This window comes from Stegostoma tigrinum, chromosome 27 (genome assembly GCF_030684315.1).
Source record: "Stegostoma tigrinum isolate sSteTig4 chromosome 27, sSteTig4.hap1, whole genome shotgun sequence".
In the NCBI taxonomy this organism is placed as follows: domain Eukaryota; kingdom Metazoa; phylum Chordata; class Chondrichthyes; order Orectolobiformes; family Stegostomatidae; genus Stegostoma; species Stegostoma tigrinum.
This window is the reverse complement of record NC_081380.1, coordinates 14,798,510-14,813,995: the sequence shown is the minus strand read 5'-3', so window position 1 is coordinate 14,813,995 and position 15,486 is coordinate 14,798,510.

Genomic DNA, 15,486 nt, shown 5'->3' with positions numbered 1-15,486 from the left:
ATTACATGTCTTACTATTTTAGATCTAGCACAATGGAATGAGAAAGGACGAATTAATGATCTCATTAGCAAGGCTGGCTCAATGGTTGGCACTGCAGCTTCACAGTGCCAGAATCCCAAGTTCAATTCCAGCCTTTGGTGGCTGTCTGTGTTGGTTTCCTCTCAAAGATATCCAGGTTAGGTGGATTACCCGTGCTAAATTGTCCATTGTGTCCAGTGATGTGTAGGTTAGGTGGATTATCCATGCAAGATGTAGGGTTACAGGTATAGGGTGGCAGAGAATGGGTCTGAATGGGATGCTTCTCAGAGGGGCAGTATGGACTTGATGGGCTGAATAGCCTGCTTCCACACTGTAGGATTCTATAATTCCAATATACCAGGGCAAGTGGCCATGATATGATACAATTGTACACGATGTTTGAAAGTGAGGTAGTTCAATCTCAAGCAAGGGTTTTAAATTTGAATAGTGGAAATTATGAAAGCATGAGGCATAAATTAGTTGAGGTGGATTGGGAAAATCAATTAAAAAGAGTGACTGTATATACACAATGGATATTCTTAATGAACTATTGCATGACTTACCATGTTCAAAATGCAAAAACTCAAAACTCAGTCAACCAATTAGCTAACAAAGGTAGATCAGAGTTATCAGAGATAATGGGAACTGCAGATGCTGGAGATTCCAAGATAATAAAATGTGAGGCTGGATGAACACAGCAGGCCAAGCAGCATCTCAGGAGCACAAAAGCTGACGTTTCGGGCCTAGACCCTTCATCAGAGAGGGGGATGGGGGGAGGGAACTGGAATAAATAGGGAGAGAGGGGGAGGCGGACCGAAGATGGAGAGTAAAGAAGATAGGTGGAGAAGGTGTGGGTGGGGAGGTAGGGAGGGGATAGGTCAGTCCAGGGAAGACGGACAGGTCAAGGAGGTGGGATGAGGTTAGTAGGTAGCTGGGGGTGCGGCTTGGGGTGGGAGGAAGGGATGGGTGAGAGGAAGAACCGGTTAGGGAGGCAGAGACAGGTTGGACTGGTTTTGGGATGCAGTGGGTGGGGGGGAAGAGCTGGGCTGGTTGTGTGGTGCAGTGGGGGGAGGGGATGAACTGGGCTGGTTTAGGGATGCAGTGGGGGAAGGGGAGATTTTGAAACTGGTGAAGTCCACATTGATACCATATGGCTGCAGGGTTCCCAGGCGGAATATGAGTTGCTGTTCCTGCAACCTTCGGGTGGCATCATTGTGGCAGTGCAGGAGGCCCATGATGGACATGTCATCAAGAGAATGGGAGGGGGAGTGGAAATGGTTTGCGACTGGGAGGTGCAGTTGTTTGTTGCGAACTGAGCGGAGGTGTTCTGCAAAGCGGTCCCCAAGCCTCCGCTTGGTTTCCCCAATGTAGAGGAAGCCGCACCGGCTACAGTGGATGCAGTATACCACATTGGCAGATGTGCAGGTGAACCTCTGCTTAATGTGGAATGTCATCTTGGGGCCTGGGATGGGGGTGAGGGAGGAGGTGTGGGGACAAGTGTAGCATTATTCCCAATTCCTCCGCCTCCGCCGCATCTGCTCCCACGATAAGACATTCCACTCCCGCACATCCCAGATGTCCAAGTTCTTTAAGGACCGCAACTTCCCCCCCACGGTGATTGAGAACGCCCTTGACCGCGTCTCCCGCATTTCCCGCGACACATCCCTCACACCCCGCCCCCGCCACAACCGCCCCAAGAGGATCCCCCTCGTTCTCACACACCACCCTACCAACCTCCGGATACAACGCATTATCCTCCGACACTTCCGCCATTTACAATCCGACCCCACCACCCAAGACATTTTTCCATCCCCACCCCTGTCTGCTTTCCGGAGAGACCACTCTCTCCGTGACTCCCTTGTTCGCTCCACACTGCCCTCCAACCCCACCACACCCGGCACCTTCCCCTGCAACCGCAGGAAATGCTACACTTGTCCCCACACCTCCTCCCTCACCCCCATCCCAGGCCCCAAGATGACATTCCACATTAAGCAGAGGTTCACCTGCACATCTGCCAATGTGGTATACTGCATCCACTGTAGCCGGTGCGGCTTCCTCTACATTGGGGAAACCAAGCGGAGGCTTGGGGATCGCTTTGCAGAACACCTCCGCTCAGTTCGCAACAAACAACTGCACCTCCCAGTCGCAAACCATTTCCACTCCCCCTCCCATTCTCTTGATGACATGTCCATCATGGGCCTCCTGCACTGCCACAATGATGCCACCCGAAGGTTGCAGGAACAGCAACTCATATTCCGCCTGGGAACCCTGCAGCCATATGGTATCAATGTGGACTTCACCAGTTTCAAAATCTCCCCTTCCCCCACTGCATCCCTAAACCAGCCCAGTTCATCCCCTCCCCCCACTGCACCACACAACCAGCCCAGCTCTTCCCCCCCACCCACTGCATCCCAAAACCAGTCCAACCTGTCTCTGCCTCCCTAACCGGTTCTTCCTCTCACCCATCCCTTCCTCCCACCCCAAGCCGCACCCCCAGCTACCTACTAACCTCATCCCACCTCCTTGACCTGTCCGTCTTCCCTGGACTGACCTATCCCCTCCCTACCTCCCCACCCACACCTTCTCCACCTATCTTCTTTACTCTCCATCTTCGGTCCGCCTCCCCCTCTCTCCCTATTTATTCCAGTTCCCTCCCCCCATCCCCCTCTCTGATGAAGGGTCTAGGCCCGAAACGTCAGCTTTTGTGCTCCTGAGATGCTGCTTGGCCTGCTGTGTTCATCCAGCCTCACATTTTATTATCTTAGATCAGAGTTATATTAGATTAAAAGTAAAGGCATGTAGAGTTGCCAGAAACAGCAGTATTGTGAGGATTGAGAGGTTTTTAGAATACAGCAAACAAGGCAAAAAATTCATAATGAAATGGAGAATGGAATTTGAATGCAAAAACATATAAACATAAAACAATTCTATCAACACCACAAAAGAAAATATTTGGCCAAAATGAATGAGAGAACTTATGATAGGTTATTGAGAAATGGCAGAAAAGCTAAATGATTACTTTATGTCTGTTTTCACTATAGTTGATATAAGAAATTCCAAACTAGAGTTCTGAGTCACTAGGGAGAATGAAATGTTGCAGGAAATAGTACTACAGTAAACACTGTTATCCAGGATGTATGGGGAATGGTGGTGCTGATTTTACAAATCTGTCATTGGTATGAGAAGTACAGGTGAATGTAAGTACATTGGGACTTGACATGCCTGATTCAAATCTGCAATTTTGAATAAACTTTGTAATAAAATTTACTATTATTTGAAAATGTTGTCATTTGCATGAGAATTTTGGATACTTGGGAACTGGATACATGGAGTTTACTGTAGAAGAAAGATTATAAGTGCAGAAATTAATAGGGCTGAAAGTTAATAAATCCTTGGGACTTGATAGTCCACATCACAGAGTGTTGAAGCAGGCGACTGTAGAGATAGTCTATGTATCAGTGGTTATTTTCCAAAATTCCACTGGAATGATTGCTGAAGATTGGAAGTTTGCACATACCACCCTTTAAAAGGGAATAAGAGAGAAAATATGGAACTACAGACCTGTTATCCTTACAACAACAGTACAGAAAATACTAGAACCTGCTATAAAGAATATGATTAGAAGACATTGAACGTTAATTATCTGCTTTGGCCGAGTCAGATTGATCTGCAAGTGAGGAATTCTGTTTGATGAGCTTGTTGGAATTTTTTTAAGAGATGTTATAAACAAAATTGTTAAAGGAGTGCCAATGGATGTAGTATACATAGATTTTCAGAAGGCTTTTGATAAAGCCTGCCAAAGGTGTTTTTAGTTAGAAAAATCAAAGTATGTGTAAGAGGTAATATACTAGCATGGATTAATGTTTAGCTAACAGAGAAAATGGGAAATAGCAAAAATGAGTCATTCTTGTATTGGTAGTCTGTGATTTTGAGGACAGATTGGCAAATTGAGAGTTTTGAAGAATGAAAGGTGATCTCATTGAAAATTAGAGTAGATACTGGTATGATGGTTCCCCTGGTTGAGAAGTTTAGAACTAAGGGGAACAAATTAAAAATAAGGAAAATGCCACCGAAATGAGGAGAAATCTTTTACTCAGAAGTTTCTGAATCTTCGGAATTCTCTACCATAGAAGGCTATAGAAGTTCAGTCTTTGAGTGGTTTACGGCACAAATTGGTGGGTTTCTGAGTATTAATGATGTTCAAGATTAAGGGGAGGGGTGAATAAAAGGATTTCAAATATTTGATTAGCCAGGATCATGTTGAAAAGTGTTCTGGGCTCAAAAGACTCCTGTTCTTATGTTCCTGTCTTATGAACACAACCACATTAAACTTTTTACATGACCCCCTTCAGTTATCGGAGCGTGAAATCATTCGCATGAAAATAAGATGAACAGCTCTTTATTAAGGCACAAGATGAAATGGAGGATGAAATTAAACTATGGAGAGGGATAGCCTTGAGATACGGTGCATCGATGCTGCTGAGAACTGTCAACATTTACATGTCTAGGGGTTGTGGCACAGATGGGGAAACACAAAGCAACAATGACAGCAGTCTAGTGGCTGCTGACATCGAGGGATATCTGCAATTGTGGCTTTGTGTGAAATTCAAAGGATAGAACTTTATTTGGTATTCATGTGGGATAAATTAAAGCCAAAGGTAATTGCTGAGGAAGGAGATTTGGCTGTGAAAGTGAGTTTGCTAGATACCTGACTAAATGTGAGAAGCAAAATAAAAAGCAACAAAGGCAAATGAGGTTGAAAGAGATAAACAGACATGCCACCATAGAGTTGAAGAGAAGTTCTTCAAGGTAGGCATTCCTGGAACAGCAATGGTCATGAATTAAACACAAGTTCAAAAATAAATTCTGCTGATGGTGGAAATTTAACATCATGACAGAATATGTTGGAAATGCACAACAATCTGACAACATCAGTCTGACAAAAAGTTAACATTCCAGCTTTGTAGTGTTCTATCTGTTTCTCTCTTTGTAATTGATGCCAGATCCACCAAGTGTTCTCAGAACTTTTGGCTATATTTCAGATTTCAAGCACCCATGATATTTTGTTCTAGAATCATGGTATATTTTGTAGAGATGTTCGTTCTCCTAACAAAATAGGCAACATATTTGGTGAGACTCTCAATCCTGTTAATAAAGGAGGCTTTCAGCCAGATATTACATTGAATGCAATTTTCTTATGATTGCATTTAGCTAAATGTTAAAGCACATTTGGGATGTTAATTAAATCAGATTTATTAGATCTTAATGAACAAAGCTTTTTCTCATCAAGTTACAGGTAGGTTTACTTCAGCAGGTGAGTCATATCTGATGTTGGTGTAACCCACTGTTCTTTAAAGGGTAACCTGATCATTAATTGTGTACCAAGCTGGTTTAGCAAAAGTGGAGGGAGATTAACTGTCTCCCATTGTTAGGTTCGTTTTCGGAGACCCTCACGGACTTAATGCAATGACAAGACACTGAACTGTTTAGAAAAACACAGATCCTTTATTACAAAGCAAGTACAAGCTGTGGAGGATCACTGTACTCAACCCGATTCAGAGTGCAGAGTCTCATAAGCGAATCTCCCTGAGCAGTGGACAGTCCCCGCTTTCTATACCTTATCGAGTGCAGAATATATAAAGCAGTTTTACATCTCACAATGGCATTATATATAAAACAATCACTACATCAGACAATGACATGATACAAAAACAATTACTACATCGAAAACATAAAGACAGTAGGATATAGAATTGATCGTTCGTGAAGTGGCTGCTAATGGCAGGAGGCGATTTCAAGTTGCCGATGTGACAGAATGTAATTTCAAGCTGCCGAAGTGTCTGGCTTGAACAAAGGTCAGTGCCCTGGCCCCTTTAGCAGAAACAGAAATTACATTCTTTACAGGATCTCAGAAGTCTCACACCTTTGCAAACGCTGCCTCCATAATCTTATTTGAGACAGTTTCCACATAACCCAGTGCAGGAAGATAATGACTTACAAAGTTTATACCTAATTCTATTCATGCAGGAAGCTTAAGGCAGTGTCTGCATACCTCTGTGTAAGGAGATAAAGAGCATTAATTTATAGAGAATATAGAAATCAATGGGATGTTATCCCAATAACATCTCATCATCACCATGTTAGCCAAATGGAAAATATTTTGCTGTTTCGTCAATTTGTTCTTCACAGTGTGATAGGCCATTGTAGAGATTGTTTATTTGACTTACTGAATATTTGTTTGTCATGTGAGGGAAGCTAGAATTATTTGAATCCAGGCACGTGTCTGCTTCAAGCATTTCCAGATGCAGCAAAGTTGTCCACAGAATAAAGCTCCCCTTAGCCTTCCCCAGTGATAAATCAGATTCTCAGAAAGTAATTAATTATTGAATTATGTGGAATTGTACAGAAACTTCAGTGCAGTCTGGACCATTAAGCCCAATTAGGCTGCATTGCTGCTTATTGCTTAATGTCTCCTTGCCTCCAGTCACCCTCCTGTTTGTAATCCCCTCAGTTCCTCTCATTCAGTCATCAATCTTCTTCCGAAACTAGGAATCGTTAAATGGACTGTGATGAACTTTTGTTTTAAATTTACTTTTTATTTTTACATATGAATTTACTTATGGCTTCTGTCATTAATACAGGCTCCATGGTAAGGTGACTTATAACACTTTTCATTGTCTTTTTCTTGTAAAAATACATATGATAATAAATCCTAAATTCTGAGTTCTAAATTCAATACTATCTGCTTCAGCTGTGCAATGGTACAATTTTCCGTCACATCCTTTGTATTCGGCAATGCCTAGAAGTTGGCCTTTAACAATACTGCAACACCAGTCCTCAAAAATGACTGAACAAACTGTATGTATTTTTAGAATGGTTTGTTTCCTAGGATTTGAGCCCAACACTTGATTTTATATTTACTGTGAAAACTGCCAAAACTCAAGGGCCAATTGGATACAAAACTGGGGTGGTGGTAGGATACTGAGGGTGGTGGTTGAGGGTTATTTTTCGGACTGGAGGCCTGTGACCAATGGTGTTCTGCAGGGATTGGTCTGGGTCTGCTGTTGTTTGTCATTTACATAAATGATCTGGATTTGAATTTAGGAGGCATGGTTAGTAAGCTTATGGGTAACACCAGAATTGGTGGTATAGTCAACAGTGAAAAACATTATCTCAGATTACAAAGAAATCTTGATCAATTGGTCCTATGGACTGAGGAGTGATAAACAGAATTTAATTTGGACAAATGCAAGGTATTGCATTTTGGTAAAACAAACAAGGGCAAGACTTATATAGTTAATGTTAGGGACATGGACAGTGTTGTAGAACAGAGAGACCCATGGCTTCGGGTACATAGTTCTGTGAAAGTTGCCTCACAGGTAGACAGGGTGGTTAAGAAGGTGTTTTGCATGCTTGCCTTCATTTTCAGACAACTGAGTACAGGAGTTGGGATGTCATGTTAAGGTTGTACAGGACGTTGGTGAGGCCACTTTTGGAGTACCATGTACAGTTCTAATCCCCAGCTAATAGAAAGGATATTATTAAATTGGAGCGGATTCAGAAAAGATTTACCAGGATGTTGCTGGGAATGGAGGGCTTGAGTTATAAGGAGAGGCTGGGACTTTTTTTCACTGGAGTGTAGGAGGTTGAGGGGTTATAGAGATTTATAAAATCATGAGGAGCATAGGTAAAGTGAATAGCAAAGGTCTTTTCCCTAGAGTTCAAAACTAGGTAGGCATATTTTGAAGGTGAGAGGAGAAAGATTTAAAAGGGATCTGAGGGGTAACATTTTCACATGGTGGGTGGTTCATATGTGGAATGAACTGCCAGAGGAAGTGATAAATGCAGGTACAGCTACAAATAGGTACATGAATAGGAAAGGTTTAGAGGGTTATGTGTCAAACACAGGCATGTGGGTTTAGTTTGGATCGAGAAACTTGATCAGCATCGACAAGTTGGGCTGAAGGGTCTGTTTCTGTGCTGTATGACTCTATGAATCTTGTCATTACTAAGTCTAATATAACATTGCATTTTTGTTGATTCCAGGACAGTGTGCTGCAGAAAACTCAATACTCTCAGGAAGTTCTGATGTATAATAGTCTGCTTTCCTAACCAATGTGAAAGTTAAAATCTTCCATGAAAATCTCTGTGCCTTTGCTCTCATCATTTATGCAATCTACCACTTCACAAATGCCACCAAATATTTCAAACACAAATTCTACATCAAGATCAAATCCTTTTGACTATTTTCCACGTTGTTTTCAAATTTGTCCTTGGCTTTACTTCTCCAGATCACTGTAATTTCTTCAAAACTCACAGACCTCTGGATATGTGTGTTCTTCTAATTCTGGTTTCTTGTACATTCCCAGTCAAATTATCTCCCTTACTGATTACTGTTTCCATTTGCTTAGCTCTGGAATTCCCTTCCCTCTCTACGACTCAAAGTTTTTTTGCCCCCTCTAAAATTTATCTCATAAGCCAAGCTGTTGGTCATCTGACCTAATATGTTCTTAGGAGTTTAGGTGTTGCACCTTGTTTTATAATCCTCCTGAAAATGTCTTGGGTTTTATTAAATTGAAGGTGATATTTAAATATAAGATGGTGTTCTTAACCATAAAATTTCTTGATATCTTACCACTGAAGTGGTTTCGTCCTTAATCACTTGGGCCATTCCTTCTTTCTATCATTTTCCAATCTTTATTGTGACCTTCATGATCTGGTATATGTAGTTTCCAATCCTGCCTGCCTTTAAGACATTAATTAGTAATGGACAGCATGCCTGTTAAGTTCAATTTGTGCCTGAAATTCACTCAATCTTTTCTCTTGTACTTTATGTACTTGAAAAATATTTGTTTTGCATTTACGTGTCTATAGTCGTATCATAGGACCAGACACACATATTCTTTTATCGACCGCTGCTGCTGTGTTTCAGGAGGTAAATGTCTTAAGGGCACTTTGACAGTGACTGGGGACATTTTAGTGACTATTAAGTGAGAGGTAAAGAAATAATATGACAAGTAGGTGAGGTGCATTGGGTTCCAGGTGGGTAGGATGTTGAGGAGTTTTGGTAGGGTTAGGCTGATGGGGGTTGGTGGTCTAATCAGGACAGCTGGTGTCAGGAGTCAAAGAGAGATATAGTTTGGTGAATCAGCTGTGAACTGGAAGGTCGGTTTAATACTTACCCAGGAGTTACAGTAAATTTTTAAGCCTCTAACTTTTCCTGGGTGGCTATTAACCTCAACTGAGTCAGAACATTGTGAACTCTCCAACTTTAACTGACTTTTTTGGAGGGATCCAGACACAGGAATTTCCCATCGGGCAATTCAATTTCCCAAGCAATTCCCATGAGGTCAGATGTGTTGGCGATTTTACATGGCCATGAATGTGTAACTCTACCCTATGCTCTTCGAATAACTCTATAGCTATCATAATAACTAGACAATTATTTTGCACTTGAACCAATCCCCACTTAGTTTATAGTGCTTGTGATATGCCTGTTTATTTTTTCCTCTCAGACCCTGCAACTTATTTGAGTGGAGCTTGTCTCAAATGTACAGTTCATTCCTATTCTAATATGGCTACCAGTGTTCCATGCAGTGTTATCACTCTTTTCCACATTCCTGCTTCAGTTATGTGGCTGTTTCTTAGTCTGATTATCCTTGAGATTGTGTTCTTTTATTTAACTTCAATTTACTGGCAGTCCCAAAGCAGGATCTTTTGATAATTTCCCACGATGATTGGCCTCAAAATTGTCAAAACAATTGAGTCCTCCTATTCCTTCTTTCACATCCTTTCAAGTTTAAGATATTCCTCACCTTCACACAAAGTAGGAAAGTTACTAATTAAGATTCTTAATCCCGCCAACTGATGGTTGTCTGAATCGGTGCACATTTCACTATGGTTCCTCTTCTTCCTTCATTGTGCCATGATCCTCATATTGGCTGTCTTTCCAATAGTGTTTATCGTTATCCTGGCATTTGTAACAATTATTTACATGTCAAAAATTTATTAGTCCCTTTCGGAGGCATTGAGGCTTAAAATTGCACGGCACATAACTAGGGTGCAAATGCATGAATTTTATTTTGATTTTACCATTAAATACACTTAATGTTTGACATTAGTGATTTACAGACCAGATATGAAGCTTTCATCTTTCTTTTGGAAATGTTAATGTACCAGGCATAACATTTCAGCTGCATTCACAACTATTTTCCTGGTACTAGTTCACAAAACATAAAATGTATTAAATTTAATTTCACAACATCCCCATGTTGGGATTTGAATTTCTTGCTTCTCAATTATTAGAATGACGTATTAATGTGCCTTAGAGTAAGGAATGTTCATCAAATTTGGCAGACCAAAGAGTTTAGATGAAAACAGTTTTCAAAATGCAACTCAATCGTGTAATATGATTTGGGCTGAGAGGGAAGAGCATTAATAGAATTTTGATTTTTTTTCAATTCTTTTTGTTAAATGTAATTAACATCATTTTTTGTATTAAGCAGTTTTTCCTCATGCCTATTTAGTTACTCAGAGAATTTTACTGTCTGCCTTTATTTAACTTACTTTACATTTTGTGGCAACTGTAGGATGCACTAAATGATGCCAAGCATATGTTTTGATTACTAATATTTGACCTATTTGTGAAGGAAATTTTGAAAAATAACTATAAAGTTTGGTATTGCCAATGTTCATCTGATCTCAGTGGTATGTAACAGAGACGTGCACAGTGATTAGAGAAATCTATTAGCTTTGGGAATATGTTTGAGCATAAGTGACACCCAACAATAAATGGATTTTGCTACAAAAATGGGAGTATTGAATGAACCAAATCTGAAACCTCCAACAGAGGTTTAGCCTCACCAAGAAGGTGACTGATAATTTGTCCCTTGCATGATTTCACTGAGATTTCTGGTTGCAAGAGGTGTGCGTGGAACATGGAGATCTCCCAAGAGTTAAGCAATCCAATAATATTTCTTGATTTAGCAAATGTCCAGTCAAATACAGGCATTTATATATTTATATCAAAAATAGAAAACAACTTGTTCTTGGCAGGAGTGAAACAATTTTTCTGAGATGTTGTCATGACTGTTTTAGTTGGATGAATTAGCAGCAATAATGTGGAAATTTGTTCTAAAAATAAATGTGGGTACAGACAACATACAGAAGAAAAGCATCAAGCTGAAGAGAAACAACAGGGCCAAAAAGCAATACTATCAACCTTGCACAATCATATTTTACCATTTATGTACAAATAGTGCAGATCCAGCCATGTGGTGCCTCATCTTCCACTGGAAAGACAGTTTGAGTGATCTCATTCAGATAAGGTCAAATGTAATAGGAAGTGATGCTCCAAAAGGGATGAAATAACAGTGAGTCAGAGGGGAATTAACAAGGGTGAAGGAACATGAAGTGAGGACAGATGGTGACCATATCTAAATGTGAAACACATTACAACTGGATTATTCAGAATTAGATGATCTCTGAAATGACCATTCAACATCAATGTAAGGGAATCATCCCTTCAATGCTGGGATAATTATGATTAGGAAACTCTCATGGTTAGGTATTTGTGAAAGGAGTCACAATCATTCATTAATTGACAACAGTAAAAGCTGTGTCCATTTGCAGAGGTACAGTTGTGGATTATTCATATATTTGAAACTAATCAGCTAAAGACTGAAATTCTTTAGTGTGTTTTTTTCTGATACTATCAGAGAAAGATATTGGCTGGAAAATTAATTAAGCGATACATTTTAATAATCATTTCTCAATTCATATACTGAAGACTTGGCACATTCTGCTATCAATTAAAAATATGCAAAGAGCCTAAGGGTCAATAATCCATGGCATAAAGCAATCGAATCTCAGGAAGAAATGTACAACTAAGGCTGGATTTGTCGGTGTAGGCTCAAGGAACCATTGCTAGGACTGAGACAGCTGCTGCCACTCACAACTTGATCAAGAGAAAGATGGTAATCTTATGGTGGCCAACTTACTGAGGGGTTACAATCATTTAATTCAGGGCAAAGTGGTTAAAGGTGTAGCTGGTGGGGTGATGCCACCAAATTGAAAGTGTTGTCCTATTGCTGAAGACCTGTTTGGAGCCACGAAATTCAGTGCATCTCAGTCAGTGTGGGAAGCTTAGCTGCCCACTTATTCTGGCTTCCTTAAAGTCAGAGAAATGAAGCATGTCTAAGCATGGTAGAAGATAAAGTCTGGGTGACCCACTGTTCAGTGATGACTCCCTACAAATTTTTCTCTAGGCGTTCAAGAAAAATTGTATGTCCTTGTTCCTAGGAGCAAACAGAGAAAACTGCCCTGTCCTGCCTTTTGGGGCGGCACGGTGGCTCAGTGGTTAGCACTGCAGCGTGACAGCGTCAGGGACCCGGGTTCGATTCCAGCCTCGGGCGACTGCCTGTGTGGAGTTTGCACATTCTCCCCGTGTCTGCATGGGTTTCCTCTGGGTGCTCTGGTTTCCTCCCACAGTCCAAAGATGTGCAGGTTAGGTGGATAGCCCATGCTAAATTGCCCGTAATGTTCAGAGGTGTGTGGGTTATAGGGGGAATGGGTCTGGGTGGGATGCTTCAAGGGGCAGTTTGGACTTGTTGGGCCAAAGGGCCTGTTTCCACACTGTAGGGAATCTAATCTAACTAAGCAAATCTGGATGGCATTCACAGAGGAGGTCAGCAGTCATTGGATCATAGAACATAGAACATAGAACAGTACAGCACAGAACAGGCCCTTCAGCCCATGATGTTGTGCCGACCATTGATCCTCATGTACGCACCCTCAAATTTCTGTGACCATATGCATGTCCAGCAGTCTCTTAAATGTCCCCAATGACCTTGCTTCCACAACTGCTGCTGGCCACGCATTCCATGCTCTCACAACTCTCTGTGTAAAGAACTCGCCTCTGACATCCCCTCTGTACTTTCCTCCAACCAGCTTAAAACTATGACCCCTTGTGTTAGCCTTTTCTGCCCTGGGAAATAGTCTCTGGCTATCAACTCTATCTATGCCTCTCATTATCTTGTATACCTCAATTAGGTCCCCTCTCCTCCTCCTTTTCTCCAATGAAAAGAGTCCGAGCTCAGTCAACCTCTCTTCATAAGATAAGCCCTCCAGTTCAGGCAGCATCCTGGTAAACCTCCTCTGAACCCTCTCCAAAGCATCCACATCTTTCCTATAATAGGGCGACCAGGACTGGATGCAGTATTCCAAGTGCGGTCTAGCCAAAGTTTTATAGAGCTGCAACAAGATCTCACGACTCTTAAACTCAATCCCCCTGTTAATGGAAGCCAAAACACCACATGCTTTCTTAACAACCCTGTCCACTTGGGTGTTAATCTTAGCACAAATCTGAGAATTCTTCACCATGTGGTGCACCAGAATGTAGCAGTGCCAAATCAGCTTGAATTGTAATTATTACATAAAATGATGAGATATTACAATGCAGAAGCAAAATGTTAAGCCCAATCAGCCTGTACCATCGTGAATTCATTGAAATATCTGTATACTTTTAAGGGAATTGGAAGTGTAGGGTTGGAGAAGATGTTTCAACCATAGGGTCATGGTTAGAATAAGGAAACAAACTTTTTGGATTGTGATGAGGAAAAATTTCTTCTCTCAAAAAAAAATGCATTATATATCTTTAGGATTCTGCTTACAGAGTTGAAGATGCCCAATTGTTGAGGATATTTGAGTCATTATTTCAAGATCTCAAACACAAAGGTATAATGAGGGAGGATGAACTAGGGGAGATCAGCTATGGTCTCACTGAATGATGGAGTAGACTGAAAGAGCCTAATAGCTTCCTCCTGCTCTTAATTCTAATACTCTTCTATCTCCTATTCATTCTTTTAATACTTTTAAACATCACCATCAGGTCACTTGTCAGCCGACCCTTTTCAAAAAGAGAAAACTTGTTCAGTCTTACCTGACCAAAATGCTGTCAGTTCTGATACCATCCTTGGAAAATTTTCTTTTGTTCTTTCTTTGGTACAACCTCTTACAACTTTTATATGGAGAGCAGAACTGTATATAGCGCATGAGCTGCTATATATCCAATGTTCTACATAGTCCAAAATTTTGTCTTAGTTTTGAATGGTGTTTGTTTTGCATTCAATCCTCGTTTAGCATGTTCTGTGAGTTCATTAAAGTGTGCCTGCTAATTTTTATGTTTTGTGAGTCTGTAATCAAAGATCATCTTGTGTCTAAATAAAAACCAAAAGAACTGTGGATGCTGTAACTCAGGAACAAAAACAGACATTGCTGGAAAAGCTCAGCAGGTCTGGCATCATCTGTGAAGAAAAAATTAGAACTGAGGAAGGGTCACCAGAACTGAAATGTTAACTCTGGATTTTTTTCTCCTTGTACCTAAGCTATTTAAATCATAGGAATACAAAGTTATATGATTATATAACATCTGATTGTAGATCAATGTTGATTACATTGACGGATAAAAGGGAATTTTCAGGGCCCACAATCACGTCTATGTGAGAGAGAAGAGGCACACTCAAATGTCAGTTATCTTCAAACATTCCAAATGGAGGCTTTAATGATCAGGTCTCCTGCAAAGCTATTGCAATTCTGCTGTTAGTGAAAGCTGACAGCTAGTCACCGTACTATTTCAAATATTGGTAGCAATAATGAAAATGAAGACAGAACCTTTTAGGTAACAAAGCTTCACAATTCTGTGCTGATCAACCCTAAGACAACTTGGGTGCCTACAGAATTATGGGAAGGCAAATCATTGTCTGTTATCCTTAACATGACTGATGTTAGTTAACATGAAATCATTGCCTGGAAATGTTCAAATTGTTTTCCAGTTCTTCCATGTAATTTGTACATTAAATCAGTGAGTGACTAACTCAGTTTGACCAAGTTGTTTAATGCCTCATCTGAAACATGAATTTGATGTCATGTGTTAATTCTTGCAAGTAACACTTGCAAGCTGCACTGGTTGTTCTTTTTGTTTACTGTACAAATCAAATGAAAGATCTGGAAAGCATTGTGAACATTTTCAGTATTACAGCCAAATTGTAATTTAAACTATTAATAGTGGTGATAGTTGCACCAATATGAAATGGGTTTCTATATGTCATGCAAAGCAAAAATAAGATGTTTACATACTTCTCCATTACCTAGGCAATGTATCTTCAACATTTCACAAGTAATGCCCCAAACCAACGTTTTGAACATTTCACAATGAAAAGTTGAAGTCATGTACACAATCATTTACTTCAGTCTGTTATGTAATGCAATTACTCAACCATACATCTCAAGAAACATCTGAGGTGCATCACTTCACAATGCAGCGCTTGAACTATAAATAAATCTGAAGCATTTCAAGGTACGTTAGTGTATAAAGTATCAACGGCATTATAAATGAATACCTCAGGCACACACTTGTAGCAGTTCACAGCACACTTGTGTCAAGTAACTCTTGACAGTTTATTGTGCAAT